At 38.9% G+C, this 14718-nt stretch overlaps 1 protein-coding gene and 1 non-coding gene across 7 annotated transcripts in view; both read right to left on the bottom strand.

The window, feature by feature from the left end:
- The window catches only part of Vps13b (vacuolar protein sorting 13 homolog B), a 529582-nt gene that overhangs the window by 424223 nt on the left and 90641 nt on the right, over window positions 1-14718 (bottom strand). The gene's annotated exons all lie outside the window — the stretch shown is intronic.
- Window positions 4472-4599, bottom strand: LOC115062446. The gene has a single exon (XR_003842407.1). It is a non-coding gene; the product is annotated as a small nucleolar RNA SNORA17 (small nucleolar RNA).

Below are 14718 nucleotides of genomic sequence, written 5' to 3'. Positions count from 1 at the left end.
ATTGAGAAAATGCCTTACAGCTGGATCTCATGGAGGCATTTCCCCAACTAAAGCTCCTTTCTCTGTGATAACTCCAGCCTGTGTCAAGTTGACACAAAATTAGCCAGTACACATCATAACCATGGCAACTCATAAAGGACATTGAAATTAATTAGGGCTGGCTTACATTTTCAGAGGTGTAGTACATTATCATAATGGCAGGGAACATGGCAGCATACAGGTAGACAAGGTCCTAGAGAAGGAGCTCTACACCTTGATCCAAAGGCAGCAGAGGGCAACTGTGCCATTCTGAGCATAGTTTGAGCATATATAATCTCAAAGCCTGCCTCCACTGCTTAAACTTTCTCCATCAAGGCCACATACCTACTCCAAAAAGGTCACACCCCCTAATAATGCCACTCCCTATGGCCAAGCATTTACACACATGGGTCTGGGGGGGGGGTTCATACCTATTTAAAGCACCACATCTCTAATGGAGAGTTTGGTACCTCCCTCTAAAACTGATGTGAGACTATATGATGCTACAGGTATCAAGCACTCAAAACTGTGTATAAGCACATAGCAAGCACTTAATAACTGATGGCATTATTAACACTTTTCTGCAACAGTATGTATAATTTTTACATTACAAAACAATGTTGCATAACTGTTTTTAATTACGTGATACAGTTTTAATACACTGTAAAAATGTAGGCAGGGCACATGCCTGGAATCTAGCATTCAGAAGGCTGAAGCAGGAGAGTTGCTCCCCAAATACCAGCAGAGCAGCCTGCTATACCAGCAAGGTTACACAGCAATACCTCATCTCAAATAAAAGGGAGGGAGGGAGGGAGGGAGGGAGGGAGGACAAATATAACAAAAGGCAAAAATACATGACAGGCAAAAGAATAATGAAATCTGAAGCACAGATGAGTTTAAGACCTGAAAATAGATTACCGTGGCTGAATTCCAGAAAGCAGATTACTGTGGTTAAGTTCCACAAACAAGACTCAAGTGTGATACATGATTTGATCCATCAGGCATTAAAACTTCTCTAAAGGAGATTTTCTTTAATACTTTTTTTAATAGTCTATTTTTTAAATACTCTATTCTAAATAACAGGACTGAAAGCTGTCTATCCAATACTCGTTCCCCTTTCCAAATTTTACTAATTGAATTCTAACTCTTTTCATAGCATCTAGCTAAAAATATTCACCCCTCCCTAACTAGAAAAAGCGATACTTGGGGTGGGGATGGGGGGGGGGACACTTCTAAGAACTATACAAAAAGAGAGCCTGGTGATTTAGCACAGTATTAACGCACTTACCACACAATTATGTAGACCAAAGATCAATCCTTAGAAACACAGATGAATCAGAAAGGCAGAGTATATATTTAATCCCAGATCCCCAGCAAAATGGAAGGCAGAAAGGAGGATTCTTTTAAAAAGTTCATCCTGCCAGCTGGGGGGGGGGGGGGAAGAGGGGGGGTGGAAATGGAGAGGGCCAGGAGTACAAAAACTATGCAACTTTTTTTTCCATTATAACATCACCAAGACCTCTATTCTTAGAAGTGACTGCCTGGAAGCTGTCTCTTGGACAGCAGCAGCTGGGAACTTCATTTGCCTCCATTCTCAGATTGTTTAATTGGTAAATTTGGTCATCTACTCACACATACTACAAACGGTACCACAGGTAGAGGAGGTAAAAGTAGACGGACTCAAAATGAGAAGACTTAGTTAACTACTACACTCTAAGCACACAGACACCCTCCTCCTCCTCCTCCTCCTCCTCCTCCTCCTCCTCCTCCTCTTCATCATCATCATCTAAAGTACCAGTTCATTATCTTCTCTTTCTCCTCCTCCTTCAGTAAATACCAGTTGATGAGGAAGAAATACTAGCAACTAAGGAACAAGTAAGGCACAGTGCCTATACTAGGAATGTATTTTCAATTTAAAGAAGGCTCTTTTATTCCTATACTAGGAATGTATTTTCAATTTAAAGAGGCTCTTTCATTCCTATACTAGGAATGTATTTTCAATTTAAAGAAGGCTCTTTTAAGAAACTAATACTTGAATTAGGCTCTAAAAATGAATTGATAAATTTTAAAAAGAGGATTTGAATACAGAAATAGAAAAAGAAAGAACAAAGATATGGCAAAGAACCTCAGAAGTTGAAAGAACTGATTGGTTTTGCCTAATATTAATTTGCCCAAACTTAATTTGCCTAGTTTTAATTTGCCTAAAGTTAACAGTGGCAGTTTCATTTACATCTAAATGTTTCAGTGATCACTTGCTACATGGCAGATACAAGAGGAAAAGAAATGGAAGGAGATTTTATGATGGAGTTTCTCTAGAGTAATAGTAAGAAAACTGAAGAAAAATGAGTATGTTGTAAATGAATGTATGAATACCTTATGATTGATTTATCATAGGTCTTTTACCTAAGGCCAGAAATATCAGATGCCATTATTAACCCATATATTTTGGATAAGGCGCCTTTAAAATAATTTAGTGATTCACTGAATAAAAGCAGGGGCTGGGGAGATGGCCCCATGGCTAAGAGTATGTTCTGCTTTTGCAGATAAACTTAGCGCTTATGCTCACACATACATCAGGCAGTGCAAATTCCAGGTGATTCAATGCCTATGCTCCAAGGTCACCTGATGTCACAATACCTACACACACAAACACACACACACACACACAAACACACCTACATACCTCAAATATATATTACTTTTTAAAAAAAAAAAGTCAATTTTATAAATTACATGGCAAACATAGGAATTTTTCATAAAATTTTTTTGACAAAAACTAATGTTTTTTTAAGAATATCAAATAATAGGGCAAGGGTATAAACTGTCTATCATCAACAAAACTTTCCTGGTAAAAGGTTAAAGAACAAATATTTTCGTATTTGTGGGTCACACTATCTACTACAGCTATTCAAGCACTGTGAAAGAAAACTGGCTACAAAATAATATGTAAAGGAACAAGAGCAATTATATTCCAATAAGATTTGGCTCAAGTCTGGGTGTGTTGGAAAATGTCTCCACATAATCTCTATATGTGGCGAACAAAGGCAGAGGACTGGAAGTTACAGGGCAGCCTGTCTCACCTAGTGAGACCCTATACATACATGCACAAATACAAGTACTAACCCAAATTTGCCAAACCCCAATTTGAAAATATATAGAAGGCAACAGATTACACAGTTGGTCTGATTTGATTTCTTTACTGGAGAATTAAAATCCACTCAATGGGTTCACTGTCATGCAATTGTTCACTGCAATGACCTCCTGGTCTGGTTCACGGCCTCTGGCTTTTATGATACCATCAATATTGGTACCTCATGCCCTACAGACGTTCACTAATGGGATAGATGTTGGGATGGGCCCATTCAAAGACTTGGATCTGAGCCTGAGAAGTATCTGAGGTGGTCAGCATACAGGTTCTCCCATACTCAGCCCCTCAGTGCTTATACACAACCATGACATCCAAAGCTAGCTAGCTCTACTGTGCTGTCTAGGCAAGGTGTAGTAGGGCCTGCTCTCCCAAGAGGTGCAGCTGGTGAGGGGCAGGGCCAATTCTCCTACTCTCATGACCCTTGGGAGAAGTCTTCTGTCTGCCTCAGGTGGCAGGGGGAGGTGAGGAGGTAGGAGAGTATCTCTCCCTTTTGCATGCCACCACAGGGGAGACTAATGGTAGGACCAGGTCTCCCACACTCAAATTCTTGGGTTGGGGTAGGGAGGAGGCAGTGCAACTGCAAATCATGAAATATGGAACATATGCACAGGATCAGCACTCCTGCTCTCAGGCCCCCAGGGCCAGCTCTTGCATGATACACAGGTAAAGAGTAGGGTGAGATCAGATATTATGTTCCCAGGTGGCAGCCGACCAGAGATATATACCTGGCCTTTGGTGGTAAAAGACACCTGCTGCTACAAGGCCATGGACCCAGATATGAGCCCCGGGGTAGCACAGGCCAGGACCTCACTATGATCCCAAGTGGGATCACTGGCAACTCACATCAGGCTGTCCTTTATTACCTTCAAGTCTCCAGTTCTGCCTCCCTTCATTGTGCACATACCCTTCTGTTTCTCTTTCTCTTCCATTTCTCTATCACTTACTTGCTCCTCATAGCGGTACCCAGGGTCTCTAAGTGTCTGGAGTCATCTCAGGAGTGACCTCAAGAGTTCTATTACCAGCTTGTGCATTATAGTACCAGGCAAGGATCATCTCAGGCATGGTCTGCCCCTACTCATGTCTTCAAGGTGCCCCACTGGTAGGTGTCTCAGGCTAGCTCCCTGTCTAGACCCCATGGTGCCAGTCTTGTGGCCATCTCCAGTTCGCTTCTCACCCAGCCCATTCAAGTGGACCCATGCAAGAGTACTCTGTCTCAGGCTCACTTCCACCCATGGCCCTCAGTTCCAAGTGGGGTTCTTCTAGTCTCCAGCTTGCTCTGAGCTTGCGCTGCATCAGACTGTTGGCCTGATCAGGCTTTCTGTTTTCAGTTGTTCATAGGGTAGAACACTGAGCATAGACACACCCTCTTTCTCTCTGCCACCTACTGATGCACTTGTGACACAGCAGCCATACCTGCTGTGTTTAGAGGCAGGCCATGGGATTCTTTATGTACCAAAAGTAGTTCCTTTAAGTCCCTATAAAAGTAGTACCAAGATCAAGAAAGAGAAAGAATGACATCTTAACTCCAGTGGCGACAACATGGATAGAGGAGACTTTGGAGCAGCAGAGCAGCTGAGGGTGCAGCTCAGAAGAGGAATACTTGTCTACATACGTAAAGCCCCAGGATCGGTCTCCAGCACCACAAAAAACACTGCATCATTTCAATAAAGCCAATGTAACTAGTGAGACTGAGCCAGCCCAGACTTGAATTCAGTTTTTGTTCTCAAGAGGAAAGAGAGAAAAGCACTAGGTAGAGTCTGAGAACGCCAATGACATCAGCTGTGTTACACCACTTCTCTGAGATTCTTCCTCTCCTCCTTACCAACTGTGTCTCTTTCCCTCTAATTTCCCATCGTCCTGAATATAATGTACCAGAACTGAAGGATGGAGCATACTCACACGTCACAGGGTCACCCTCACTCCCATGGACATGACCTAGAAAGTGTGTCATTCCTGACATGCTCAAGCAAAATTCTCTTCCATCCCATTGCTCCCATCTAGGTCTTTTAATGAGTAAATTATAGAATTAGAGAGAAGAGGGAAATGAAATAGAGTTATAGATCAATTACTCACAAACTGGATGACTGTTTCACAGGGGAAAGGATGAAATGTTAAGTCTACTGAGAGAACAAATGAGTGGACTGAATGACACCATCTCCATCAGCAGGGATACAGGACACTTAGCAACCATATCTCATTTTTTTGTATTCTTCAACACAAACCAGGGGCAGTGTGTTTAAAGAACCTTCAGGAAGCACAAGTGAAATGCACAAGCACAGTAAACTCAGAAGAAAAGAGAATCCCCTCAGTCTCACCAGGGTCTCTGCAAGACCAAAGCTGGCAACTCACTCAATGGCGAATAGCCAAGTGACTCCCTCTGGGCACAGAGGAAAACGTGATCCTCTCTTGCCACTTCTATTCAAAACTGTGAAAGGTCCTATCTAAGCAAAGAACAGACATAAAATGCACTTGAACATTAACTTTAGAGTGACTTGTTATCTTCCTAGATAACACTTTTCCAATACTTCTGTTGGAATGATTAAAAACTTACTGACAGAAACAACATAGTAAACACTGAGAATTTTAAGAAATAGTGACTACTTTTTTTTTTTTTTTTTTTAGTTTTATGTACACTGGTGCTGTGCTTGCATGTATTATCTGCATGAGGATATTGGATCCCCTGAAACTGGAGTATTGGACAGCTGTAAGCTGTCGTGTGTGTGCTAAGAATTGAACCCTCTGGAAGAACAGTCAGTGCTCTTAATTGCTGAGCCAGCTCACCTGCCTTGATTATAGAACCTTAATTATACAATCAGTGAAGCAAAAACTGTAACAAATTATTTAATATGTGATATATTACAGACCAAAGCACTGAATTTCATTTTTCAGTACTTTAGTTCTCAGATAATGGTGAGCAAACTTGCCGTAGATGGTTAGCTGCTGACACTGTGTCAGTGATAAGGATAAGGTATATTGACAAAGGAGACACAAATTTCAACACATACAAAAACATCTCAAATTATGATCTTTAGGCCTAGAGTCCCTGTGTATGTGATAATGAACAACAATAACTTAAGTCCTCTCTGTGGCAGTGGCAGCCAGCTTCTGCTCTCTGGAACGAAGTCATGAATCTAAAAGCTAGCAATGACATGCACAGGTGCTGCAACAGGTTCTATAGAGTAAAACTGCTTCCACTTTGATGCCTGCAAAGAAAGCAGGTCACAACTAGTGCTCCAGACCATAATCCAACTTTTCAGTATTTAATAAGAAAGCCCACTAGAAATAATGAACACCAAAGACCCAGCATAGACTGACACTGAAGGACATTTGTACTCTGGGAAGATGGCGAACCAAGTCCTTTCCCCATCTCAGTTCCACTCCACGTCCCTCTGACCGTGGGGAAGACTACTGTATGACATGCCAGCAGTGGGCAAGAATCCAGCCAGAGGATGTATGAGTTAAAATTAAAAAAGGAAAGCAAACAGCTTCAAGATTGCATTCAGATGTGAGCACAATGGCTGCCAGAAGCCTTTTCACCTTGTCTTCTGGTGGATGCTAAATAAAGAGGAAGATTCCTGGGCCCATTCCTCCAAGCATGTCTTCACTAAACGAAGATTCTTACATTGAGTAACTCCTGTCCTTATAAAATAAGACACTAGTACACAGAAGAGGGGTGATGGGGAAGGGGGAAGAGGAAGGAAGGAAGGAGGATGGGGAAGAAAGAGGGGAGAGGGGAAGAGGAAGGGTAGGAGGAGAATATAAAGAGGAAGAACGCAGGCAGAAGAGGGAAAGGAAGAGCAGGAGGAAGAGAAGAGAGAACTGGATTTTCAAATCAGTACAGAGACAGAACTGGAGAGGGAGCTGAAAACCAAGGAAAAGCAAAGCCTGACAGGCACCAAGGATGAGAGAAGGGTTCTCCTTAGTGAAATCAACAGTTACCAATGCCTTGACCTCCAAGATGATGAGATGAGAAGCTGCTGCTGTTTGAAGCTGTCTAGGTTCTAATGTGTTATCAGAAGCTCTATGATAGCCTGAAGATGCACAACGGTATGAACGGTCTCTTTCCAGTGTGTATCTTTTTAGTCACATCTGACCCTGTAAGAGCTGAATAATACATACTATAATCAGATCTCTTTATGGTTATCTAACTGTCCCTAGAACTAAGACTATGGACATAGTACATATTTTTCAAGTTTATTAGGTGACTAGAACTGACAAGTACAGTTGAAGTTAATAAACAAATACTTAATAAAGACAGGTTCAATCTTGTAGGCCAAGAAAAAGTGTTTTCATAACAAATTTAACACATTCCTAAGTAGTCACATCATTACCAACATCCAGATACACTCTTGATGTTTGTAAAAGATTTTCTATAAGGCTAATAAACCATACTAAAAAAAACTGCATACTTTTCAAAATTCTAGTGAAATACTTAAGGAACTGAATTTTTCTCAAGTCTTCAAAGAAAACTAAGATTTGATATAGGGTATATTTTCTAGTATTTGAAATTTTTCTAGCATTCATCGAATCCTTTTAATTTTTTTTCTTTTTCTTTTCTTTACTTTTATTTTTTCCGAGACAGGGTTTCGCTGTGTAGCCCTGACTGTCCTGAAACTCACTCTGTGGACCAGTCTGGCCTAAAACTCATAAATCTGCCTGCCTCTGCCTCCCAAGGGCTGGGATTAAAGGCGTGTGCCACCACTGCCCAGCATGATGAAGAGCATGTGCACACACACAAACACACACATGCATACATACACACATACATACACACACACACACAAAGCCATTCTTGGGCTAAGAGGTTTCTGAAAAAAACACTTTAGAAACATATCAAATATCTAAAAGAGAATACAGTAGAAAAGTTACAACCTAACTTATGAACACCCACAACTAGTTCTTGAGTTCTACAAGTTATTTGTTAATAACCATTTCTTAGTGATGAATACAATTTTGATAAATAAATTCTCAATGCCAAGACAAATGGAAGCATTTATATTACGAATGTGTGTATACACATATACTAAATTATATGTATGTATGTATGGATGGATGGATGGATGGATGGATGGATGGATGGTCTTCAGGGTCTTAGGTATTTAAACACTTGGTCTCCAGTTGATGGCACAGTTTGGAGGGGCTGGGGTGTATCCTTGATGAAGAAAGTATGTTGCTTAAGGGGGACTTTGAGAATAAAAGTTCTACTACTTCAAGTTCATTCTCTTCTGCTTTATATTTGGAGTTCAAAGTATAAACTCTTTCATCTGGCCACCACACCCCGCACTGACTCTCATGTCTTCTGTAAGCTGCCTAAGCTACAGTGTTTAATCACAGCAAAGGAGTTAGTAAAAGACACACAGACACTTTAACATTCAGAAAACTTGATACTGAGGAGAGTGCTCTATGACAAAGAGTTCTTGCTCTGAAAGTGAGAGGACATGAGTTTGAATCCCCAGTAAAGAACAATACACAAACACAAAGCCAGTCATGGCTGTTCATGCTTCTAACTAACTCTACAACTGGAGGGTAGAGAGAATCAGATTCTGAGACACACTGGACAGCCAGCTTGGTCAAAAAAGCTTATGGTTCACTGAGACACCTTGTTTCAAGTCAATAAGGTGAAGAATAATAGAGAAAGACACTTTAAAGTCCTTTATGGGCTCCCCTGTGCTCACATGCATACAATGCATACATGTAGACTATATATTCACACACTAAATAAATAGTGCAAAATTTGCAAACAGTAATCTTTGTGCTTAGATTTAAATATCGAGAAGTTTTAGTGGAGGGTGATAACTAGTACCTGTACCATAAGCACTCCAGAGGTGAGAAAGGGACCCGTTACAGGTAGAGACCCGCCCAGGGGATATTATAAAAGACCCAGTCAAAAAGATAACAAAGATGAAGGAGGAGCAAGAAAGAAGTCCTCATCTTTTCACTGGAACATAAATAGAACTCAATTCATTGTTATTATTATTACATAAACAAATATCCATAGCCAATATCACTATACAACAAGATATTTTTTAAATAACTCAAAAATATGTACCTTAGAACATTTAAGCTGTATTTTCAGATTTGGGGGCAGAGAAAGAAGTTTAAAATGAGAGAAATGGCGGAAAATGAGGAAACCTCACAACCCCACACTCATTTTCTAAGTGGTTAAACAGTATTCAATAACTCCAAAGTCCTTTTTATATGCACACCTGGGAAGAATACCAAATCTGTAAATTTGCTCAGTGTTACACTGATGTGGTTTTAGACCAGATGTCTAAATGTTACAGTATGTATATTTTCTTCCTCTCTTCTAAGACAGAAGTAAGTAGGAGGAATATTTGACTTCACTCCACAAGAGACCTATTTAATAGTTTGGCGGTTGTGTAAGTAAAGGTAGCTTGGCTAAGTCAATGTTGACGACATACAGAATGACATGATCCTAATGAGTTGGAAAATATTGGCTCTCGAGAGAATAGACCAGATGCTACTGAACTGAGAAAGCTACTGTATTATTGAATTTCATTTTTATGAGGTAAAATTTATTATTCAACCATTACAGTATCCCATATGAAGCCTTGCATAAAATACTTTTACAGTTACTTTCTGGAAAGTAGATTTGTGTTCGAACACTAAGACATCACTTAAGAGGGGAATTTGTGTATTCATTTGATGATTATTATACAACTTTATAAATCTGTCAATTATTTCCCTGCAAATATCAGACCAGAGGAATTTAAAAGTCAACAAAATAATTAACAATCTAAATAGAGAGAAATTAAAAGTTCTTGTTTTCCAAAGCAAACCAAATTTAAATATAACTTTGTATTTTATCTTCTGGAAAAATTACAAGAGTTAATAGTTCTGTTTAGGTGAATGTCAGAAATATTAACAACAGGGGCTGGAGAGATGGCTCAGTGGTTAAGAGCACTGACTGCTCTTCCAGAGGCTTTGAGTTGAATTCCCACAACCACATGTTCACCCACAACCATCCGTAATGGAATCCAATGCCCTCTTCTGGTGTGTCTGAAGACAGCTACAGTGTACTCATATAAATAAAATAAAGAAACCTTTTAGAAAACATATTGACAACAAACCTACATAAAATAATGATCCCAGTTAATAATACAAATTAAGCACAAACTTTACAACTCTCATACAGTGTTCATAATTTACATTTCAAATGAGCCTTAAGAATTCATTAGACTTTCACTGAATAATTCCTAATGTGTTAGTAGATATTAATCTTTACCTATTAACTCAGGTCTCATGCAACAGGAAAGTAATTTAATAATAGAACAATCCAAAGATCTTACTTCAGAAACGGATTTAGTCAACAGCTACGACTGTAATAACTGGGGGAGGGAAGAGTACTAAATCACTTTGAGTATAAATTGTCCCATCTGTAGGTCTATAACCTGCCAACGATATTACTGGTAAGAAGCCAACTGAATTAATGTAAAAGAAATGTCATCCTAAAATAGATGAGCCAACTCAGACTATTTGTAAAGTTTATGCTGTGCACTCCTCACAGATAAAGTATGTAAACAAAGGAAAGGACAGGGTTTCTTATTGCTATCATCCTACTGCACTGTCATACCCATGTATATGTGTGTTGTAGCACCCTAGGCAGAACTAAGAAAATGTGAAGTAGAAACTTAAGGGTTCTTTGGAAAATCAGTGGATGGTGTTTTGCTGGGGCAAACAAGTGAAAGAACATGTAGCTGAAGCAGACACAGGTGAAAGACTAAGGCAGATTTGGGAAGGAACATTTAGCTGAAGCAGACACAGGAGAAAGGATGTTCTGCTAAAGCAAGTATGTTAGCAAAGGTTTCTCTGCTAACAACAGGCATGTATTGGGCCGCCCTACACTGCATAGTTGAACTGCATTTGTCGAGACTCCATAAAGAGAACCACACCAAAAACCTTCTGGTAGTATGTTGCAGTTTCTTGCTACTTCTTCGTGCTCGGGCTGATTGGCAGTGATGTCAGCTGGGAAACTCATGCTGAGACAAGACCCAAGGAGGACACATGATGTTTAGAGAATATAAATAGGACTCAAGGGACAGACAGTGATGGAGGCTGAGTTTGGGCTGCTTATAGAGCTAGCTGTGCAATGCTTGTGGGTCTCGACTCTTCATCGATCTTCGCTTCCCTGAGAGAGGTACAGCCTAACTTGTAGTGTTCCTGTTGGTCCCTGTTGCTGACTTGAGCCAAGGCTGAGGCCTGGCTGTCCTTGCTAGGTTGTGCCACTGTTGCTGATTCATGTTTGCTATCTGGATTTGGACTGCTGGTGTATCTATGAAGTTTTTATGAATGGATCGAGCTGCCACTGCTAACCTATGAACTGAAATGCCAATTTCCGGACAACACAGATGGGATTTGCTCAAAAGAACCTTCATAAACAGGTTCACTTCTCCTGTATCCTTTCTTCCCTCTGGTGGATGGTGAGCTAAAAGGGAAGTTACTGCATTTAAGAACCATCAAGTTACAAATAGGTGTTACATCCAAGGTTTCTAAGAACTATGTTTGGCAGCTTGAAATCAAGCACATTAGAGAGACCCAATGAAGACTTTTTCTCTAAGTTAAAACAAAACATACACAACCTCTTGAACTGTATTCTTATCAGCAACATCACTGTCTTCTATGGTAATCATTTTCTTGCAGTACTCTTTCAATTTAATTTTACCTTATCATCCATCTGCTCAACAAAAAAACTGAACAAGTAGACTTCAGGTAGAAGAGAAAAATAGCCTACTTTCCCTCTGAAGCCTTGCAATCTTGAGAATCAGGGCTTTGGTTGGTTGGTTACTGGGTTGGGTTTTTGTTTAAGAATGAAAACAGGATTTAAAAGATCAATTATCACACTCCAATTAAGTCATCTCTCCTCAGTGTTAATACTTAAAAACAAAAAATATTCATATCACAAGACTGCTAGCTAGTTTTCATGTCAACTTGTCCCAAGTTAGAGTCATGTGAGTGGAGGGAACCTCAAGTGAGTGAGAAAATGACTCCATCAGATCTTGCCTCCAGGTTTCTACCTTGACATCCTTAGACGATGGACTACAAAACTGTGTGATGAAATAAATCTTTTTGTGCCTAAGTTGATTGTGCCATGGTGTTAATCACAGTAATAAGAACCTTAACTAAGATTCTGACAAAGGTAGTCACAAAAAAAAAAAAAAAAATTAACATAAACCTATATCTAAAACACTTTTGCTTCTAGATGTCCACAGTTCAGAATGGATTCATCAATATATCTTCAATAACCCCATATTCACATACACTCTCATAAGGTTCCATAAATAAATCCATTCAAAAGTAGATAGAAGCTCATGCTATAGTTCAACACACCAAAATAATCTCTTCTTTCTGTGAAATATTATTAACATAACTTAGATTATCAGAGGAAAACTTGTTTTCTTCCTAGAGATGTTTGAAATAAAACAGAGCTCCACATGTATGGTAACAATACTAGCAACACTTAGGATGAACAGACGAAGACACGTACTGCTGCACACTGAGACCAAATGAAAAGCAAAAATCCAGTATTACATTACAGAGACAAGTCATAAGACCTGTAGGTTCTAAGATAAAAAAAATTATATATATATATATATATATATATATATATATATGCTGTGAAATAATTCTATATCACCAGTGATATAACTCTATACCAACATGAGAATTTTTTCAGTTGATTTATCTAATTTTCCACTATATAAAAAATATAAACAATGTATATGAAACTTAACTATTAAATATCTATTTCCTTTTGATAATATAATGATTTGTAGCATCTCACAACTTAGTACTGGTCTCTCTTCATTAATTCTCTGAAATTCTCATAATCATAGAATGTATTTTTAGATGTCAATCTGAAAAAAGAACAGCTTTTGTTGAAAATGCTTAATTATGGGAATAGTTTACATATATATGCATACATTTTTTAATAGTGATTGCAAACACTGTCCATTTTCCAAAGGGGCATAAAAATCAACACTACACTTTCTAAGTAAGAAATTATAGAATTCCAAAAGAAGTGCATTAGTTACTATAAAAAATGCTTTCATTTTCTTTCCTCTCAAGGTACTAAATTTTCTCCTCTTTGTTGTCTAGACATGATTGACATCCTCTTAGTTTCTAAAACTGGAATACTAAAGAAGCAACTGTATGAAATTATACCCATATTCCTACCTAAAAGCAGAGCATTAATTTTATTTAGCAATAATGTATACCTTTTACAATTAAAAAGAGAAATCCTAACATTTTGCTTAATAACTTACAAATGTTTTATTGAATTCTGCCTTTTTCAAACTTAGTTGTAGTCAGTAGACTTTAAAATGCTACTAATAAATTACAACTTATAGTTCATGAATTAGTAAAACTGTAACTTGACAATAAATAAACTTTCCAATAACTATAAAACGCCAGTTTCCTCCACCAGGACAGGACTCTTAGGTGGCCATGCACGTACCAAATACGCACAAACTCTACACACACACACACACACACACACACACACACACACACACACACACGTATGTGTGTGTACGCGCGCACGTGTATCTAACATGCACGTCTTACCCCACATGCACATGTCTTAGTTCCCAGTAGAACTAAAAGAACTTAATTCAAACTGTATGTCCTAACAGTTAAGGTGAGCAGTATAGGACCAGAAATGTGTCTAGGTTATTTAAAAAGTATGGAAGAATAAAATCTCTAAAATTAATGATGACCAAGAAGCACAAACAGTAAATAAAATAAGAATCATATCACTTCTAAATAATAAAAAAAAAAAATCACTGTACAAGATGTACTGGAAAATATAAGAAAACATTAGCGAAAAGGCCACGACCTGTCATGGTTTAGATATGCTTAGCCCAGGGACTGGCACTATTTGGAGGTGTGGCTTTGTTAAAATAGGTGTGTCACTGAGGGTGTGGGCTTTAAAATCCTCATCTGAGCTGCCTGGAAGTTAGTATTCTGCTAACAGCCTTCAGATAAAGATGTAGAACTCTCAGCTTCTCCTGCATCATGCCTGCCTGGATGCTGCCATGTTTCTGCCTTGATGACAGTGGACTGAACCTCTGAACTTAAAAGCCAGCCCCAACTGAAATGTTGTCCTTATAAGAGTTGCCTTGGTCATGGTTTCTGTTCATAGTAGGACAACCCTAAGACATTATCTGAAAAGTAAAATGAACTCAAAATGTCTGAAAGCAGTAAGGGAATTGTAGTCAACATTTTATAAAGAGTTTATTTACATAATTCAAAACAAAGAGATAGTACACATTTTAAAAAATAAATGACTCAAATGTTTTCAATGGAATATATATAAATAGTAAATACAGTCATAAAAATATTCTCAACAATGCTGGCGAGGTTGTGGAGAAANAGGAACACTCCTCCATTGCTGGTGGGATTGCAAGCTTGTACAACCACTCCGGAAATCAGTCTGGGGGTTCCTCAGAAAATTGGACATAGTACTACCAGAGGACCCAGCAATACCTCTTCTGGGCATATACCCAGAAGATCTTCCAACTGGTAATAAGGAC

Source organism: Mus pahari, chromosome 17, assembly GCF_900095145.1.
Source record: "Mus pahari chromosome 17, PAHARI_EIJ_v1.1, whole genome shotgun sequence".
NCBI lineage: Eukaryota > Metazoa > Chordata > Mammalia > Rodentia > Muridae > Mus > Mus pahari.
The sequence above is the reverse complement of the archived record's forward strand: the minus strand, read 5'-3'. Positions and strand labels throughout refer to the sequence as shown.